Source organism: Salvelinus namaycush, unplaced genomic scaffold (genome assembly GCF_016432855.1).
Source record: "Salvelinus namaycush isolate Seneca unplaced genomic scaffold, SaNama_1.0 Scaffold716, whole genome shotgun sequence".
NCBI classification, from domain to species: Eukaryota; Metazoa; Chordata; class Actinopteri; order Salmoniformes; family Salmonidae; genus Salvelinus; species Salvelinus namaycush.
The window spans coordinates 83,189-100,790 of NW_024061438.1; the positions used below are offsets into that span (position 1 = coordinate 83,189).

At 42.7% G+C, this 17,602-nt stretch overlaps 1 long non-coding RNA gene across 1 annotated transcript; it reads right to left on the bottom strand.

Moving 5' to 3' along the window:
- Positions 1-12,853: 12,853 nt before the first annotated feature.
- Positions 12,854-14,582, bottom strand: LOC120042574. The gene is made up of 3 exons (XR_005476166.1): positions 14,497-14,582; positions 13,578-13,708; positions 12,854-13,010 (listed from the first exon to the last, which is right to left on the bottom strand). It is a non-coding gene; the product is annotated as an uncharacterized LOC120042574 (long non-coding RNA).
- Between the last annotated feature and the right edge of the window lie 3,020 nt (positions 14,583-17,602).

Sequence of the window (17,602 nt, forward strand, 5' to 3'; positions counted from 1 at the left end):
CTCTCTCTGCTCTCTCCCTCCCTGCTCTCTGCTCTCTCTGCTCTGCTGTTCTCTCTTTTCTCTGCTCTCTCCCTCCCTGCTCTCTCTCGCTCTCTGCTCTCTCTGCTCTGCTGTTCTCTCTTTTCTCTGCTCTATCTCTCTCTGCTCTCTCCCTCCCTGCTCTCTCTCTGCTCTCTCGCTCTCTGCTCTCTATTGCTCTCTCACGCTCTCTCTGCTCTCTCATCCCTGCTCTCTGCTCTCTCGGCACTCTCTGTTCTCTCTCACTCTGCTCTCTCTCTGTTCTCTTTCTGCTCTCTCTCTGCCCTCTCTGTTCTCTCCCTCCCTGCTCTCTCTCGCTCTCTGCCCTCTCTGCTGTCTCTCTGCTCTCCGCTCTCTGCTCTCTCGCTCCCTGCTCTCTCGCTCTCTGCTCTCTCTTCTCAAATCAAATTTTATTTGTCACATACACATGGTTAGCAGATGTTAATGCGAGTGTAGCGAAATGCTTGTGCTTCTAGTTCCGACAATGCAGTAATAACCAACAAGTAATCTAACCTAACAATTCCACAACTACTACTTTTACACACAAGTGTAATGGGATAAAGAATATGTACATAAAGATATATTAATGAGTGATGGTACAGAATGGCATAGGCAAGATGCAGTAGATGGTATAGAGTACAGTCTATACATATACATATGAGATGAGTAATGTAGGGTATGTAAACAAAGTGGCATAGTTTAAAGTGGCTAGTGATACATGTATTACATAAAGATTGCAAGATGCAGTGGGTGATATACAGTACAGTATATACATATACATATGAGATGAGTAATGTAGGGTATGTAAACATTATATTAAGTGGCATTGTTTAAAGTGGCTAGTGATACATTTTTGCATAATTTCCATCAATTCCCATTATTAAAGTGGCTGGAGTTGAGTCAGTATGTTGGCAGCGGCCGCTAAATGTTAGTGGTGGCTGTTTAACTTCTTATGGCTGCAGGGGCAGTATTGAGTAGCTTGGATAAAAGGTGACCATTTCAAACGGCCTCGTACTCAATTCTTGCTCGTACAATATGCATATTATTATTACTATTGGATAGAAAACTCTCTAGTTTCTAAAACCGTTTGAATTATATCTGTGAGTAAAACAGAACTCATTTTGCAGCAAACTTCCTGTCAGAAAGTGAAAAATCTGAAATCGAGGCTCTGTTCCAGGGCCTCCCTAATCATTTTCTTGAAATCTATTAGTATACATGCACTTCATACGCCTTCCACTAGATGTCAATAGGCTGTGAGAGGTGAAATGGAGTGTATAGCTATTTCTATGGTCAAAAGAGAGAGCTTGGAATGACAGGACCCCAATTTCCTTTGTTCAGGAAGACGCGGAAAGGACTTCCGCATTGGCTTCTGAAAAGCTTTTGTTATAGACGGCTAATATCTCCGGCTTTGATTTTATTTGATAAATGTGACAATATCATCGTAAAGTATGTTTTTTCAATATAGTTTAATCAGATTATTGAAATTTTTTTGGGAGTTTTGGAGTGTTCCGTTCTCTGCGTTTGTTGACGATGGACAGGTTCGCGCCACTTGGATAGTTTTGATTGCTAAATCGAGAGGGAAAAAGGACATTCTAAAACCAAACAACGATTGTTCTGGACAAATGACCCCTTGTGCAAGATTCTGATGGAAGCTCAACAAAAGTAGGACCCATTTATGATGTTATTTCCTATTTCTGTCGAAAATGTGTTGTTGTGTTTTCCGCCTTGATTTTGGGCACTCTCGCTATAACGTAAGCTGCATGTCATACTAAAGTTATTTTTAGAATTCTAACACGGCGATTGCATTAAGAACTAGTGTATCTATCATTTGCTGTACAACAAGTATTTTTTAGTAACGTTTATGATTAGTTATTTGGTCAGAATAGGTGAGTGTCAGAAATATATCCGGAGATTCTGGAAAATATTTTCTGCGTTTTCACAATGTATAACCACGGATTTCAGCTCTATATATGCACATTTTCGAACAAACCATATATGTATTGTGTAATATGATGTTATAGGACTGTCATCTGATGAAGTTTTTTCTTGGTTAGTGACTAATTATATCTCTATTTGGTCAGATTTGTGATAGCTACCTATGCGGTAAAAAATTGTGAAAATATGCGGTTGAGTCTTTTGCTATTGTGGTTAGCTAATAGAAATACATATTGTGTTTTCGCTGTAAAACATTTTAAAAATCGGAAATGATGGGTGGATTCATCTGATGAAGTTTATGAAGGTTAGTGAAATAATTAATATCTTTTGCTGGTTTTGTCGCTATCGCTACTGTTGCCTTGAATCAATGCTGTTGTGTGGTTGGCTATTGTATTAAGCTAATATAATCCTATTGTGTTTTCGCTGTAAAACACTTAAAGAATCGGAAATATTGGCTGGATTCACAAGATGTTTGTCTTTAATTTGCTGTACACCATGTATTTTTCATAAATGTTTTATGATGAGTATTTAGGTATTTCAATTTGGTCTCTGTAATTGTTCTAGCTGCTTCGGTGCTATTTCCGATTGTAGCTGCAATGTAAAACTATGATTTATACCTCAAATATGCACATTTTTCGAACAAAACATAGATTTATTGTATAACATGTTATAAGACTGTCATCTGATGAAGTTGTTTCTTGGTTAGTTTGGTTGGTTCTTGGTTAGTTCGGTTGGTTTTGTGCAAGCCACCTGTGCTGTGAAAAATGTCTTTGCTTTTTTGTATTTGGTGGTGAGCTAACATAAATATACGTGGTGTTTTCGCTGTAAAACATTTTAAAAATCGGACAAGTTGGCTGGATTCACAAGATGTTTATCTTTCATTTGCTGTATTGGACTTGTTAATGTGTGAAAGTTAAATATTTCTAAAAAATATATTTAGAATTTCGCGCCCTGCACTTGGACTGGCTGTTGTCATATTGTGCCCGACTTCGGGTTTGCAGCCCAAAGAAGTTAACAGTCTGATGGCCTTGAGATAGAAGCTGTTTTTCAGTCTCTCGGTCCCTGCTTTGATGCACCTGTACTGACCTCGCCTTCTGGATGATAGCGGGGTGAACAGGCAGTGGCTTGGGTGGTTGTTGTCCTTGATGATCTTTATGGCCTTCCTGTGACATCGGGTGGTGTAGGTGTCCTGGAGGGCAGGTAGTTTGCCCCCGGTGATGCGTTGTGCAGACCTCACTACCCTCTGGAGAGCCGTACGGTTGTGGGCGGAGCAGTTGCCGTACCAGGCGGTGATACAGCCCGATAGGATGCTCTCGATTGTGCATCTGTAGAAGTTTGTGAGTGTTTTTGGTGACAAGCCGAATTTCTTCAGCCTCCTGAGGTTGAAGAGGCACTGCTGTGCCTTCTTCACAACGCTGTCTGTGTGGTTGGACCAATTCAGTTTTCCGTGATGTGTATGCCGAGGAACTTAAAACTTACTACCCTCTCCACTACTGTCCCATCGATGTGGATAGGTGGGTGCTCCCTCTGCTGTTTCCTGAAGTACACAATCATCGCCTTTGTTTTGTTGACGTTGAGTGTGAGGTTATTTTCCTGACACGACACTCGGAGGGCCCTCACCTCCGCCTTGTAGGCCGTCTCGTCGTTGTTGGTAATCAAGCCTACCACTGTAGTGTCGTCCGCAAACTTGATGATTGAGTTGGAGGCGTGCATGGCCACGCAGTCGTGGGTGAACAGGGAGTACAGGAGAGGGCTCAGAACGCACCCTTGTGGGGCCCCAGTGTTGAGGATCAGCGGGGTGGAGATGTTGTTACCTACCCTCACCCCCTGGGGGGGGCCCGTCAGGAAGTCCAGTACCCAGTTGCACAGGGCGGGGTCGAGACCCAGGGTCTGGAGCTTGATGACGAGTTTGGAGGGTACTATGGTGTTAAATGCTGAGCTGTAGTCAATGAACAGCATTGTCACATAGGTATGTTACATAGGTATATTACATAGGTATGTTACATAGGTATATTTAGGGCCTTTTGATGGCAGAGACAGACAGACTTCACACATCACTTCAGAGAGCGTGTAAAAACACACAATCTCTCACGGTTTAATCATTCATTTGGTTAATTCATGTTAGAAATGCAGATCGGTTATGAGGACATGGTAAGAGGAGGAGGAGGAGGAGAGAGAGAACAGACACAGGGAGAGAAAAAGAACAGAAGGACATGGTAAGAAGAGGAGGAAGAGGAGGAGAGAGAGAACAGACACAGGGAGAGAAAAAGAACAGAAGGACATGGTAAGAAGAGGAGGAGGAGGAGGAGGAGGAGGAGAGAGAGAACAGACACAGGGAGAGAAAAAGAACAGAAGGACATGGTAAGAAGAGGAGGAGGAGAACCAAAGAGAAGACGAGGGAGAGGAATGAAGGAGAAGGATGGATGGATGAAGGGAGAGGAAGATGAGGGAGAAGAAGAAGAAGTAAACAGATGTGGAGGAAGAGGAGGAAGGAGAAGAAAGTGGATGCTCAGTAGGTGGCAGTGTTGCTCTTTAAACAGAGGAGAGGAGGAGAGAAGAAGGAGAGGAAGAGAGAAGAAGGAGAGGAAGAGAGAGAGTGAAGTAATTCGTGAATATGCCAATGGGTATGGAGGGAAAGATGAAAAATTAAACAAGGTCTGAAAATAAGAGCTTTTAATATATACTGTAACCCACCAATGAGGAAACATTCTGTTTCTTTTGGTAGGCCGTCATTGTAAATAAGAACATGTTCTTAAACTGACTTGCCTACTTAAATAAAGGTTAAATAAATCAAATATAAAATGATCTCTGCTTTGTGAAAACCAGATGCTTCCTGTTTGGTCTCTCTGAGGGTGATTTATAACAGTTTAATGTCCTGAAGGTTTCACCTCCGCAGGTCCTGACACAATCACACTGCTTCCTGTTTGGTCTCTCTGAGGGTGATTTATTACAGTTTAATGTCCTGATCGTTTCACCTTCGCAGGTCCTGACACAATCACACTGCTTCCTGTTTGGTCTCTCTGAGGGAGATTTATAACAGTTTAATGTCCTGATCGTTTCACCTCCGCAGGTCCTGACACAATCACACTGCTTCCTGTTTGGTCTCTCTGAGGGTGATTTATTACAGTTTAATGTCCTGATCGTTTCACCTCCGCAGGTCCTGACACAATCACACTGCTTCCTGTTTGGTCTCTCTGAGGGTGATTTATTACAGTTTAATGTCCTGATCGTTTCACCTCCGCAGGTCCTGACACAATCACACTGCTTCCTGTTTGGTCTCTCTGAGGGTGATTTATTACAGTTTAATGTCCTGATCGTTTCACCTCCGCAGGTCCTGACACAATCAAACTGCTTATTGGTAGATCGATTGATTGATATACTTTTCCCCTTTTCTGAGAGTAGCATTTTTTGAAAGGATAGAATTACTGTGTAAATGTGCTTGGTGATTTGAAGTGTGTGTGTGTTGAGTCCTCAGAACATGTTTTCTCCAGGAGGATGTGATTGTTACTATGGAGTGTGTTGAGTCCTCAGGACATGGTTTCTCCAGGAGGTGATTGTTACTATGGAGTGTGTTGAGTCCTCAGGACATGGTTTCTCCAGGAGGAGGTGATTGTTGCTCTGGAGTGTGTTGAGTCCTCAGGACATGGTTTCTCCAGGAGGTGATTGTTACTATGGAGTGTGTTGAGTCCTCAGGACATGGTTTCTCCAGGAGGATGTGATTGTTACTATGGAGTGTGTTGAGTCCTCAGGACATGGTTTCTCCAGGAGGAGGTGATTGTTACTATGGAGTGTGTTGAGTCCTCAGGACATGGTTTCTCCAGGAGGAGGTGATTGTTGCTATGGAGTGTGTTGAGTCCTCAGGACATGGTTTCTCCAGGAGGTGATTGTTACTATGGAGTGTGTTGAGTCCTCAGGACATGGTTTCTCCAGGAGGTGATTGTTGCTATGGAGTGTGTTGAGTCCTCAGGACATGGTTTCTCCAGGAGGAGGTGATTGTTGCTATGGAGTGTGTTGAGTCCTCAGAACATGGTTTCTCCAGGAGGAGGTGATTGTTACTATGGAGTGTGTTGAGTCCTCAGGACATGGTTTCTCCAGGAGGAGGTGATTGTTTCTATGGAGTGTGTTGAGTCCTCAGGACATGGTTTCTCCAGGAGGAGGTGATTGTTACTATGGAGTGTGTTGAGTCCTCAGGACATGGTTTCTCCAGGAGGTGATTGTTACTATGGAGTGTGTTGAGTCCTCAGAACATGGTTTCTCCAGGAGGTGATTGTTACTATGGAGTGTGTTGAATCCTCAGGACATGGTTTCTCCAAATCAAATCAAATCAAGTGTATTTTATATAGCCCTTCGTACATCAGCTAATATCTCGAAGTGCTGTACAGAAACCCAGCCTAAAACCCCAAACAGCAAGCAATGCAGGTGTAGAAGCACGGTGGCTAGGAAAAACTCCCTAGAAAGGCCAAAACCTAGGAAGAAACCTAGAGAAGAACCAGGCTATGAGGGGTGGCCAGTCCTCTTCTGGCTGTGCCGGGTGGAGATTATAACAGAACATGGCCAAGATGTTCAAAATGTTCATAAGTGACAAGCATGGTCAAATAGTAATCAGGAATAAATGTCAGTTGGCTTTTCATAGCCGATCATTAAGAGTTGAAAACAGCAGGTCTGGGACAGGTAGGGGTTCCATAACCGCAGGCAGAACAGTTGAAACTGGAATAGCAGCAAGGCCAGGTGGACTGGGGACAGCAAGGAGTCATCATGCCCGGTAGTCCTGACGTATGGTCCTAGGGCTCAGGTTCTCTGAGAGAGAGAAAGAAAGAGAGAAGGAGAGAATTAGAGAGAGCCAAGATTTTCAAAATGTTCATAAATGACAAGCATGGTCAAATAATAATCAGGAATAAATGTCAGTTGGCTTTTCATAGCCGATAATTAAGAGTTGAAAGCAGCAGGTCTGGGACAGGTAGGGGTTCCATAACCGCAGGCAGAACAGTGGAAACTGGAACAGCAGCAAGGCCAGGTGGACTGGGGACAGCACGGAGTCATCATGCCCGGTAGTCCTGACGTATGGTCCTAGGGCTCAGGTTCTCTGAGAGAGAGAAAGAAAGAGAGAAGGAGAGAATTAGAGAGAGCATACTTAAATTCCCACAGGACACTGGATAAGACAGGAGAAGTACTCCAGATATAACCAACTGACCCTAGCCCCCCGACACATAAACTACTGCAGCATAAATACTGGAGGCTGAGACAGGAGGGGTCAGGAGACACTGTGGCCCCATCCGATGATACCCCCAGACAGGGCCAAACAGGAAGGATATAACCCCACCCACTTTGCCAAAGCACAGCCCCCGCACCACTAGAGGGATATCTTCAACCACCAACTTACAATCCTGAGACAAGGCCGAGTATAGCCCACAAAGTTCTCCACCACAGCACAAACCAAGGGGGGGTGCCAACCCAGACAGGAAGATCACGTCAGTAACTCAACCCACTCAAGTGACGCACCCCTCCTAGGGACGGCATGAAAGAGCACCAGTAAGCCAGTGACTCAGCCCCTGTAATAGGGTTAGAGGCAGAGAATCCCAGTGGAGAGAGGGGAACCGACCAGGCAGAGACAGCAAGGGCGGTTCGTTGCTCCAGAGCCTTTCCGTTCACCTTCACACTCCTGGGCCAGACTACACTCAATCATATGACCTACTGAAGAGATAAGTCTTCAGTAAAGACTTAAAGGTTGATACCGAGTCTGCGTCTCTCACATGGGTAGGCAGACTGTTCCATAAAAATGGAGATCTATAGGAGAAAGCCCTGCCTCCAGCTGTTTGCTTAGAAATTCTAGGGACAATTAGGAGGCCTGCGTCTTGTGACCGTAGCGTACGTGTAGGTATGTACGGCAGGACCAACTCGGAAAGATAGGTAGGAGCAAGCCCATGTAACGCTTTATAGGTTAACAGTAAAACCTTGAAATCAGCCTTTGCCTTAACAGGAAGCCAGTGTAGGGAAGCTAGCACTGGAGTAATATGATCAAATTTCTTGGTTCTAGTCAGGATTCTAGCAGCCGTAATTAGCACTAACTGAAGTTTATTTAGTGCTTTATCCGGGTAGCCGGAAAGTAGAGCATTGCAGTAGTCTAACCTAGAAGTAACAAATGCATGGATTAATTTTTCTGCATCATTTTTGGACAGAAAATTTCTGATTTTTGCAATGTTACGTAGATGGAAAAAAGCTGTCCTTGAAACAGTCTTGATATGTTCGTCAAAAGAGAGATCAGGGTCAAGAGTAACGCCGAGGTCCTTCACAGTTTTATTTGAGATGACTTTACAACCATCAAGATTAATTGTCAGATTTAACAGAAGATCTCTTTGTTTCTTGGGACCTAGAACAAGCATCTCTGTTTTGTCCGAGTTTAAAAGTAGAACGTTTTCAGCCATCCACTTCCTTATGTCTGAAACACAGGCTTCTAGCGAGGGCAATTTTGGGGTTTCACCATGTTTCATTGAAATGTACAGCTGTGTGTCATCCGCATAGCAGTGAAAGTTAACATTATGTTTTCGAATAACATCCCCAAGAGGTAAAATATATAGTGAAAACAATAGTGGTCCTAAAACGGAACCTTGAGGAACACCGAAATGTACAGTTGATTTGTCAGAGGACAAACCATTCACAGAGACAAACTGATATCTTTCCGACAGATAAGATCTAAACCAGGCCAGAACTTGTCCGTGTGGACCATTTTGGGTTTCCAGTCTCTCCAAAAGAATGTGGTGATCGATGGTGTCAAAGGCAGCACTAAGGTCTAGTAGCACGAGGACAGATGCAGAGCCTCGGTCTGACGCCATTAAAAGGTCATTTACCACCTTCACAAGTGCAGTCTCAGTGCTATGACGGGGCCTAAAACCATACTGAAGCATTTCGTATACATTGTTTGTCTTCAGGAAGGCAGTGAGTTGCTGCGCAACAGCTTTTCTAAAATTTTTGAGAGGAATGGAAGATTCTATATAGGCCGACAGTTTTTTATATTTTCCGGGTCAAGGTTTGGCTTTTTCAAGAGAAGTTTTATTACTGCCACTTTTAGTGAGTTTGGTACACATCCAGTGGATAGGGAGCCGTTTATTATGTTCAACATAGGAAAGCCAAGCACAGGAAGCAGCTCTTTCAGTAGTTTAGTTGGAATAGGATCCAGTATGCAGCTTGAAGGTTTAGAGGCCATGATTATTTTCATCATTGTGTCAAGAGATATAGTACTAAAACACTTAAGTGTCTCTCCCGATCCCAGGCCCTCGCAGAGCTGTGCAGATCCAGGACAGCTAAGCCCTGGAGGAATACGCAGATTTAAAGAGGAGTCCGTAATTTGCTTTCTCTATCTTTTCCTCAAAGAAGTTCATGAATTTATTACTGCTGAAGTGAAAGCCATCCTCTCTTGGGGAATGCTGCTTTTTAGTTAGCTTTGCAACAGTATCAAAAAGAAATTTTGTATTGTTCTTATTTTCCTCAATTAAGTTGGAAAAGTAGGATGATCGAGCAGCAGTGAGGGCTCTTCGATACTGCACGGTACTGTCTTTCCAAGCTAGTCGGAAGACTTCCAGTTTGGTGTGGCGCCATTTCCGTTCCAATTTTCTGGAAGCTTGCTTCAGAGCTCGGGTATTTTCTGTATACCAGGGAGCTAGTTTCTTATGACAAATGTTTTTCGTTTTTAGGGGTGCAACTGCATCTAGGGTATTGCGCAAGGTTAAATTGAGTTCCTCAGTTAGGTGGTTAACTGATTTTTGTCCTCTGACGTCCTTGGGTAGGCAGAAGGAGTCTGGAAGGGCATCAAGGAATTTTTGTGTTGTCTGAGAATTTATAGCATGACTTTTGATGCTCCTTGGTTGGGGTCTGAGCAGATTATTTGTTGCGATTTCAAACGTAATAAAATGGTGGTCCGATAGTCCAGGATTATGAGGAAAAACATTAAGATCTACAACATTTATTCCATGGGACAAAACTAGGTCCAGAGTATGACTGTGGCAGTGAGTAGGTCCAGAGACATGTTGGACAAAACCCACTGAGTCGATGATGGCTCCGAAAGCCTTTTGGATCGGGTCTGTGGACTTTTCCATATGAATATTAAAATCACCAAAAATTAGAATATTATCTGCTATGACTACAAGGTCCGATAGGAATTCAGGGAACTCAGAGAGGAACGCTGTATATGGCCCAGGAGGCCTGTAAACAGTAGCTATAAAAAGTGATTGAGTAGGCTGCATAGATTTCATGACAAGAAGCTCAAAAGACGAAAACGTCATTTTTTTTTTTTGTAAATTGAAATTTGCTATCGTAAATGTTAGCAACACCTCCCCCTTTGCGGGATGCACGGGGGATATGGTCACTAGTGTAACCAGGAGGTGAGGCCTCATTGAACACAGTAAATTCATCAGGCTTAAGCCATGTTTCAGTCAGGCCAATCACATCAAGATTGTGATCAGTGATTAGTTCATTGACTATTACTGCCTTTGAAGTGAGGGATCTAACATTAACTGACTTGACGAGTTAAATAAAAGTTTAAAAAGTTGTTTTAAATACAAATAAGCTGGAGCACATAGCAAATGAATGGAATCAAACACTCGCAAAGCCCGTTTTGACTGGAGTGAAGCTTGGAGATCAATGTCACCTAAATGGCACCAAACAAATGTATCCCTTTTTATTTTACCACTACAATCTGTTCTTAGGATGAAACTGAAAGATAACAACCCGTGTAGAAAGTAAACAGCTGCACCTCGATGGTGCCAGGTGTGCTTATGTCTGCATAACGAGGAAGGAAGAAAGAAATTGCTATTTCTGGCTAGCGGTCAATGATATACACATTGTAACTTTGCAACAAGATTTGATGATTTTAGTCTCCCCACAAAGGTGATGCAGTTTGCTAGGGACCCTTTCTATACTGATGCGGGGCGAGACGTGTCTGCAAAAGCTGACTTATTTTATTTAGTATATATTTTCTTAACTCTATTTCTTGAACTGCATTGTTGGTTAAGGGCTTGTAAGTCAGCACCTGTTGTATTCGGAGCATGAGACAAATAAAACCTGATGTTGATTCTCACGGGACTAGTACTTTCAGGAGACCAAATAAAACCTGATGTTGATTCTCACGGGACTAGTACTTTCAGGTGACCAAAAAACATTAGGCTATTCTGGTTGGAATTAAAAATGACTGACATGGCAGATTTAGACAGGACAAAAATTACATATATGTTGTTTTGTGCTCGGGCACATAATTACATTACCCGACCTCTCCCCGTAAATCAACTTGTCGTCCTTAGCAGACACAAAAATACCAACATTAGGAGTTATTGTATTGTGCTAGTCAATTATTACGTAGAACAATCATTTTTGGAGACCCTGTCCTGCTATCAGCCTGTGATGTGTGTGTTGTAAAGTGCCTTGCTGATGGGCACAACGGCAGTAGGTAGTATACGGTGATATTGAAGCCCGGTGGGTTACCGGTGTATCCCTGTGTACTACCTACTGCTGTTTTGCCTTTGAGCAAGGGACTTCACCCCTAAGTGCTCTGCTCTGCCACAGCCCCTGTTCTGCTCCCAGCCTGTGACCAACAGGCAAAATAGTCACAGACATCTATGCACTAAGAGACTGTTTTTGTAGAAACTGACACACCCCTGGATGCTGAAACATAATCAACATTTTTAAAACACTGAAAAATCCCCTCAAATCAAAAAACGTGATCTAATGCATTGTATACATCTGGGGACCTACTGTATAAGAAAGCACACAGGAAATGCCATCGGTGTAGCGTTTAGTTTTGAACATCCTATTCTGGTCAGATGCAGGACTGAACTTTTCAGGAGAAGAGCAAATCCCTCATGAGTTGGGCTACTAAATGAGCCCACAAGAGCCTAACTGAGTTCTTATTGATAATGTTTTTATTTCATATATTTCAATGTATTGTATATTTAGTTAACTTTTGATGTATGTAACAAGTGCACTGCATTCCAGTGCAATTGATGTTAGACTATAAATGTGTATTTGTGAAAGTGAAATAGTAAATAAATAAATAAAAGAAAATGTGAAGAAAAAAAATCCTAATTTCAACTATGACTTTAGTAAAGTTCTTACCATAAGTTTTGGGCTGGACGACACATCAGCTTTGATGACCTGAAATAAGTGAACCAAGACAACAATTAGACATCAATTACATCTTAGTAGTTAAGAGACACTGTCTGCATCACAACATATTGCATGACAGGGTAGTGAATTGCTCATCATCCCGGCTCTTCCAAGATGGGTGGTAATTTCATCTAGCATCTTAATAAAGAGAGTTCCTCTCCTGTGTTTAATGAAGATGGGGGGTAATTTCATCTAGCATCTTAATAAAGAGAGTTCCTCTCCTGTGTTCTCCATGGCCAGTCTGAATCACCGTAACTATAAGTCAACTCTTCGCCAGCTGCAATATCTCGAGTCGCGAAGAGGCACAAGTGTGGCTCATCGTTTGCTTGTATGGCCTTCATTTTGAGATTGAGTCTTTAGTGATCATCATTAACGAGTCTCCCGAGGGAGGAGTCTTCTTCAGATGCATCAATGCTGCATAGAAACATAACATGTCACAGTTTAATGAAGATATTGCAGCACAGGGTTTCTATTCCAGAAAAGGGGCAGAAAAGTCCCTAACTGTTGTTTAACAAAGGAGTGCAGATGCTCTGATAGCGAACCAGTTGGTTTGAAGACTAATATTGTTCCTTACTGTTTAGGTCAGGGACACGGTCAAATTAGTATCTGGGCCTCTGATAGGCCTACAGTGCATATTGTGCCACCAACCATTTAAATGTCTGTCTCCATTTTAATGTTGTTGCTTTTTTTAGATCTCAAAAGGCATTAATATGTTTATTTTGTTCTCATCAATCCTACTTACCACCATGTTCTTCCTTTCCATTGGAAATCGAAAAGAAACACCTTTGCAGAATCATTGTACTGATCAGCTCGGACCTCGCCCTCCTGTTGTGTAAGCAGTTCACCTCGGTACTCCACAACAAAGTCTCCTTTGGATATGAATTCAGTGGCAAAAACTCCCCGTCCTTAGCAGACACAAAATACAAACATTAGGAGCTATTGCATTGTGCTTGTCAATTATTACAGAGAATAATCACTGTCTGGAGGTCCACTCCGGTCACATGATCACCCCATTCAACTTGCCAAGCTTCTCCAAAAACAACTGTTCTCATAAAATGACCTCACACTGTCTAAAAGTGATCTCACACATATCACTGCCAATCAAAATGAGGTTCAGGTGTGCAGCAGGGGGTTTAGGGAGGGGGATGCACTGCTCTGTCTTTCAAGAGGCTAGATTCAGTTGTCACTCTTACTTTGTCTTCTAAACCAATGATTGGTTTTCAAGGTGGGCCTTTTCAGGTGGAAGGAGATTTCAGATGGAGCATCGTGTGACTGTAGTGGACCTTTAAGAATCCTATGACCATAATACAAAGACATGGCAAGCTATTCCTTTAAACCTTTTTTCCTGGGTGACTGTGCCCATATATCCCAATTCACTGTTTCCCACTAACCTCTAAAATGTACATCTGATTCATCTAATTCATAGCTGTCATATTTAGGACTGTCAGAAATATATTCAATCTTCACCTTACCTTTAAAGATATTGATAAAACGCTGGTAAAGTACTGGTTTATCAATGTTTGATCTGATGTGATGCTCTGCATCCTCCATGGGCCGGAGTCGCCTGGAAGATCTCTCCGTCAGGCCAACTCAAATCCTTAATCTGTGGAATAAAGCAGACATTATAAACTGGGTAGTTTGGGTCCTGGATGTTGATTGGCTGAAACTGTGGTATATTTAAGAAATAAGGCACCTCGGGGGTTTGTGGTATATGGCCAATATACCAAGGTTAAGGGCTGTAACCAGGCAGGCACTCCGCGTTGCCTCTTACGTAAGAACAGTCCTCAACCTTTCCTTGTGCTTTACTGCTCAACTATACCAAGGCTGTCAGACAATCAACATTCATGGCTTAACCTACAATTTATAAGAGACATAATGTATGTTTGTTAGATGACTACAAAACAAGCACGTTAGAAGCAGTAAAACATTCCATCTGTGACTTTCCCTCTTCCACTCTGCTATGAGATGCAAGGTGGGGTGCACAACACCTGGTTTCCAGCCAGCCAACTTTAGCTCGCTAAACTAACACCATCTAATGTTATCAAACTGCTACCTACTCAAGTTCATCTATGGGGATCACGTGTCCCATTTAGCTGTCTATGCATGTTACTTATAACCACACTGATAGAATTGACTGAAATAGCCATAAAATATCAGTCTCTTTATCAACAGTTATGTTAACTAATCAAGCTACCCGCCCAAATGTCAACAAAATTGGCTCACTGGTGCATTAGCTAGATAGTGAGCGAACATTAGCACTAGCAACAAACAAGCTAACTAGGCTAACATAGTTCATAAACCAATACAACGATTTATGCTGGTGGAATTGTACTACAGCATGAAAATAACTTTCCATATAATTTCAATTCTTGAAAATATGATATTGCTCACCTTTCTTTTAGGAACAGCGGGGACCTGCAGATGGGCCGCCCCGTGTTAACGGACGAGCTTCTCCAGATGAAAGTGATTTTCCCTCTCTGGCTCTGCGCGGTAAAGTGGAGTGGGGGAGGGGCAGTCACAACGTGGGGACAGAGATAGTCATATAGGGGACGTGTCACCACAGTGGGGTGTGTGCATCTGTCAAGGCGCTGGAATCCTATACAATCGACATGACTGATGTTGATATTTCAGTTGTGTAGTAAATATTCTATAGACCTAAGAAATAGGCTAATACATTGCAAAATGAATGCATTTCCCTAGGCCTATAGGTCATAGGAAACTTCAAGACACCAAAATGTACATTTTAAGGATTCAGAAATTGTATTGATTGATCCAGAAACACATAGGAATAAGGTCAATAGGCCTTGGCTATTTTCTGACATAGGAAGGGCTGGCTTACCTGAGCTATTGCCCCTGGGCCCCGGAGAAATAAACAAATATACAGTATGTAGTATATATTTATGTTTTACTGCAACCGCCAACCACAGGGGGATTCAGGAGCCCACTCTCAATGAGCGTAGAGGCCTGCTGCTGCGGACACTTTGTTATTTGTCAGATGGGGAGGAGAGGAGGTAGGGGGGGCCACTTGTTTAATTAATTGATTAATAAAAATATATAAACTGCATAATAAATAAATGTAACTAGTAAAATGTGTGATTCAGGAGCTGGGACCAAGCCCGTAGGGGGCTCAAGGGGCAAAACAAATACAAAATAAATACTTTTTAAAATTATTATTATTTTTTTAATCCAACCACAGGAGCCTGCTCTCAATGTTTAAAATACAACAGAGCATAATTTAGCCAAAGAGGATCAATAGTTTCTACAAAAATAACTATCAAAAAGACATACAGTACATGTACTGTATCTGCCAAAATAAAAGAAACACCAACATAAAGTGTATTAAACGCATAGTTAAAATGAAACGAAATCAAATTGTATTTCTCAACTGCATCAAACACAACAGGTGTAGGCATTACCTTGAAATGCTTACTTACAAACCCTTACTTACGTAAGCCTAGGAGTTGACGTCCCGATGGATAGGGATCAACCCGTAACGCTCGTAGTCGACATTGTCACACTGAACCCTTTCACGATGACTAAGCTCACGTTTTCTGAAGATGTCTAATACGTAGGAGCTCCCTCTGTCTTCCAGAGCGGCTTCGGCAAGCTCCTTCTCGCAACGGAAAAGATGCTCTCTGGACCCGCTCGTAGTAGCTCTCGTCATCTCCCTGCACGGTCCTATCGGATAGCCCAAGGTGTCTGTACTATCAAGCGTTTGATGTCTGGTTCACGATACCAACGTGCTTTCCCGTATACTTACAAAGTGCGCAGCTTATGAGCCGAGCCTCCAGCATGGTCTGGATGCTGTTCAGAGCCGTATGTTGTCTGTGTAGCAACAGGCTGAGAGGCTAACAACCCTGAGCAACCTAAACCCAGGTGGTGGTTATTACCACTACTACCAGGACGACAGCGACGATGAGGACAGCCACGACGACAGTGATACCATATACCCCACTACCCTATCACATGGAAACACCAGCAGGATCACTGACATAGGGAGGCGAGTAGCACCTTCCTTTGTAAGTTCTAAATAGACAGTACACAGATCCCTGTGCTGAATGAAATAGCTTCTGATTTCCTCTGGCGGTGATAACGGACCCTGGCCGCGTAGAACTAAGGCAGGGAATGCAACACAGAACCAGTGTCTACTGAGTAATCCACATAGATGTGCACCCGATCATAGGCAGTTCATTCTCAATTACTGTCACATCAATTGTCTTTCAAAATGTGGTGTCGCTGTCATCTTTCAAATAAACACAACCAAGATATATGTATATGCAAGACATATTTTATTTCAAGGCAATAGATATATAAGGTTGGCTGATACAAAAGGGTATACACATTACCCAGGTGTAATATGGTCAATTAAAGTAAGGTATAAAATCGTAAACATGTGACATTGAGAACATCACCATATTAATTTTTATCAGTCAGGGCCCATTGTCAAACAAGACCTAAAATAACCTTTAGGCATCATGTCACCACACGGTCCCACATGTAGACTCTTGTAGGCTGAGGTAACACTATACAAACATCATTGCTCTACTTTAAAGGAAGCTGTAACACTCTGTGGTTGTGGACATGTGAGTGAGACCAATAACATCATCGCCACTGTTGTGGTAGGAGCTAAACTCCTCAACAATATCGATGTAATTACCTCCTGAATTACCATCTGAGGGGCATGTGAACATGTTATTGGCATTCCTGCCATTGAAACAGTAATTGCTATCATCTTTGGCCCGTTGCTGGGCCAGGTGAGGTGTTACTGTTTCCATCCCAATCCTGGAAGCCAACAAAGCTATGACATGGACCAAAGTAGCACCTTCACTGGGTTTACAATCTAACACAAGGTTAAGCCGCCTGTCTTGTGGTGACACATACTGAGCTGTAACCACCTACCAAGATAGAATATCATTCTTCTAAACTCTATGCTCGAGGTGAGGTTTCTCAGTGTGTTGTCAACAACTGTGACGACCTTAGACTGCCCTCTACTGGGCAACGAAGTGCACCACATAGTCAAAATGATCTGTTTCTTCAAGACAAAACAGCACCAATGAAACCTGTAGAACCCAAGTGACGCATTGAACAATCTCGGTAAGGAGTCATCAGGTCCAATCAGCTTCTCCGTTCTGGGAAGGGGACGGGTTCCCACCACAACGTGATCCCAGAACCCAGGTACATGAGGGATACAGACATATCTGTAGGCCAACTCTTCTGGCATTGCTTTGCTTACCCAGTACCTGAAGGACATGGTGTCATTCACTGTGATGAGATGGTTGAACGCTGCGTGGGAAGAGAACACTGTCAGTCTAGCTACATTATCAGGGCTCGTCATTGTAGTATAACATAGACATAGACAGATATATCTATACATGGAAATATACATACCTCTTCGCAGGGTGTCAACTCCAGAGGATTGGTCCTCATTCATAATCAGCTGCACATGGACGTTGACCTCCTTGTCAGTCTTGAACTTATCATCTATGTTGAGTTCCAG